Here is a 3,888-nt window from a genome sequence, read left to right on the forward strand (position 1 = left end):
GTTTGTCAATTTGTTTACTTCTGGAATTAACTAAAACTTGTGAGATTTTTCTCTTTTTTTCTATTTTAAAGGCTTCAAATGTATTTTAATAATGTGATGCTGCATTACTGCTCCATTTCTCAGAAAAATTTAAAATTGAACATATCAGGAACAAATCATAGTATTCCAATAAAAAATGCACAGCATAACTACATAAGATAGGCAAGGATAAGAGCTACTTTCAGACCTTCAACACAGCAACCCTGTTCCTAAGACTACACCAGGACTATCAAGAAAAGCTATGAACACCAACATCATAGGCATGAAAGGTCATTCATTCTTGGGTAGTCCTTATCCAAGAAAATGATGGAAGCAAGGTAACACAAGATCTTTTTAACATATATTAAAATAAAAACCTCTAAGAGAAAATGTCTTCCTTAGGACATGAAGGGGTCACATATGAGATATAAAAGAACTGTATGTATGTTGTAAACTCTGTGGACATTTGTCTGAATTCTCACCTTGGAGGGAATGGAAAGAAACTGGGCTATGTCATTGAAGGATATTTAGGTTTTGTGGTGTATATATGGTAGTGCCTCTGGGGTTGAAGGAAATAAAACTGAAAATGTAACTAAAACATGATGGAGGAAGGAAGGAAGGAAGGAAGGAAGGAAGGAACGAAGGAACGAAGGAAGGAAGGATATAGGAATGATCATAATTAATAGAATTCTGAGTCCATTTTCCTCTGGTTCTCCAGAATCTGAACAATCAGTATACTTAAAGAATGTACCAGACAGACTTGATAAAACAATATAACAGACTTTGATTTGTTAAAAATACCACCCCCTCCCTTGCCCTCTGCCTCCAAACATACTCCCTAGAATGGTACAGGCAGGGAAGTCTTATTTATGGGGAAAAATCCCTAACACTTTCCAGGGTAGAATTATGGCTAGTCCAAATCTTTTAAGAGTTGCAAGAAACTAAACACTGCAACTTTATTTAATAATGGCAGCGTTTATTTGGAGCAAACTTAGCTCCTGAAGCTGCACGGTTGAATGCAGGAGGACTTCCACCAATTACTCTAATTCCTTCCATTGTAGCTGCTTGGCTGAAATGTTCAGTTATTGGTAGGGTCAATCCCAGAGTTCCATCTGGCATCATAGTGGCAAGTCCTGGAGGAACTGGAGTACCAGTTGGCACAGGAGCAGGAGGCATGGCACCTCTATTGTTCATGCCCACAGCACCTCTCATGGCCATTTGGCCCATCTGTATCTCTTGTTCTGTCTCATCAGGGCAAGTTCCCTTGACTCCTTTCTGCTGTCATCACATCATGTCTTCTTGCTGTCACCACATTTCTTCCTCATGGCACCTGCGATCCTCTTTCTGCCTGAGCTCCAGCTGTTTTCATTTCTGAACCTCTTGGTTATGCAACTCCTCCATTCTCCAGAGCTCTTCTTGACGCCTCATTAAATCCTGCCTAATTACCATAACCTGGTGCTCATGGCGTGTCTCCTCTATCTCCATTTCCAGCTTCTCATGAGCCTTCTTGATGTTAAGGTCCACTTGATCTTGCTGTCCCTTCTCCATCTCAATGAGTGCCTTCCAGCGCATGGCATACTAATATTCAAAGCACCCAGGCTGTGCAAATCTGGGTGGCTGTTCTCACTCCCTGTGAAATTGCTGGTTTTTTATAACCAGCTTCTCTGGAAGTCCCTCTTCATCATCTAACTGGTTCATAGGCTCCACAGTTGCAGGCCTAGGAAATGTGGTTAGCAAGAAGAACCCTTTACTGTAACTGTCCAGACCTTTCCGAGCAGCTGGCTTCCCTGAGAACTCAACAATCCCTTTCCCAAAGAGCCTTCCTTGGTCACCCACAATGACCACAGCCCTCTCCACCTGGCCAAACACAGAAAAGGCTTCTTCCAGCACTTCATTGGACACATACTGAGAAAGGTTGTGAACTATAAGGGATGCACTATAACAAGCAAAGCACATGCATAGCTGCTTTCCACGGAGTGGCATATTTGCCAGCTCCACTTTGGCAATTTTCCAAGTGAATAAAGCCAAAGCCTTCATCCTTATTAATGAAAACTTCTCCTGATTTCCCATTCTTCTCAAAAAGTTTCCTCATTTCCTTCTCAGCGATGACAGGGGGAAGATTGACCACAAAGAGACGGCTATGTTGGGTGAAGGCCTTCTCTCCTGGTTTCCTAAAACTCTGTAGGTCAATAGTCAAGCCTTCATTCTGGCTGCTAGCCTGCTGACCCTTGGCAGGTATTGGAGGGGGTGGCTGCTGTTGCTGTGGCTGTTGCTGGTGCTGCTGGTGGTGATGCAGCTGGTGCTTCCTGGGAGTGTGGTTCTGCTTCTCCAGGTTAAAGGCCTTATTGCTCTACATTTCTGCACCCCTCACTTTGATTTGAACACAGAAAAGTGTCTGTCTCTCAGTCCTCTCTAACCTCGACTTCCTCTGCCCACAGTTCTTTGCTCCGAGTGAGTTTTTTTTTAATAACACAAAAACGTGAAGACCCACTTTTAATATGGATCTCTTGAAATGGAAAGATCCACTTTTATTCTGGATCACACCTTCTGCTGACACCCTATATAAAGGAAATAGATGAAGGCATAGATGCTTGTCTTGCTTTCCCTGACAATTTCAGGAGAATTAAAAAAAAAAAAAACTGCCTTAAAAATGAAACTAATCCTTTTTTTTTTTTTAAGGGAAAAGTCAAATGTACAGGTTTTCCAAATCATTTTTGCTAACTTTAAGAGAGGTTCTCAAATATGGGGGCATCAGAGTTCGTGTGAAAATCAGACCCCACTCTCCACTCTACTGTGGAGAATGTCCTGTCCATTGGCTAGATCTGTGTAGTGGTTCGAAATTTACTGCACGTATTGTCCATGGCTGGTGCTATAGTTTGAGCATGACCCCTGAGCCCAGATTTGCCTATCATATTTGACCACGTCCCCTGGATGGGGAGGCCTGGTGGCACTCAAAGGAAGGATAGCAGGCTACCAAAAAGAGACTTGATACCCTATAAGCATACACAGGCGGAGGAGGTCCCCCTCAGTCATAGTCATAGGGGAGAGGAGTAAGGGGAATATGGGAGGGAGGGAGGAATGGGAGGATACAAGGCATGGGATAACAATTGAGTTGTAATATGAATAAATTAATAAAATATATTTTTAAAAGAGAGATTCTCAGAGATCTTTATCTCAACAAAATCAATTCTTTTAGTTGCTTTTCTTTTCTTTGTTTAACCCAAGCAAGAGAAGCTTATAGTATTTGGCATTGGACATTGAATTTAGGCTATCATACATGCTAGACAAGCACTTCATAGCTGACCATATTCCTGGATCAAAGCTTTCATTTTTTGACAATTTCACATATAAATACACTGTATTTACAGAATTCCCACATCTCCCTCTGCACTCTTCAACTCCTCCCATGTCTCCCCGTTTAATTTTGAATATATAAATGTATATTAATTCCGTATACTGTTGTTCCTATGTATATGTTTTTGGGCTGACCTCTTGGGTTAGGGTAACTTTCATCTCTTACCGGGCTTTATGGACCTACATCCACATTGACATGTCAACCAGTGTGATAATTAAACTCATCTTGTTTAGCCAACTATATTGATGAGATTTCATGGGTACATTTTCCCTGTCATGTCTAGGAAACATAATATCACACCAGACCTCCTAGTCCTCAGGCTCTTAAAATCTTTCTATTCCTTCTTTAATGATATTTCTTGAGCTTTATGTGTAGGGGTTATGTTGTAAAAGTACTAAAGGCAGCCAGGAACCCCAAGTAATTTATTCTGTGCATTTTCATCAGTTATTGTTTTGTGTGGGGTCTCAGTATTCTCTGACAAACAACTGGAAAGGAGGTATCTCTTGCCTGAATCT

The 3,888-nt window shown here is 41.4% G+C and overlaps 1 pseudogene; it reads right to left on the reverse strand.

Moving 5' to 3' along the window:
* Positions 1-978: 978 nt before the first annotated feature.
* On the reverse strand, positions 979-2,374 carry LOC127185945 (non-POU domain-containing octamer-binding protein-like; annotated as a pseudogene).
* Positions 2,375-3,888: the final 1,514 nt, after the last annotated feature.

Source organism: Acomys russatus, chromosome X, assembly GCF_903995435.1.
Source record: "Acomys russatus chromosome X, mAcoRus1.1, whole genome shotgun sequence".
Classification (NCBI taxonomy): domain Eukaryota; kingdom Metazoa; phylum Chordata; class Mammalia; order Rodentia; family Muridae; genus Acomys; species Acomys russatus.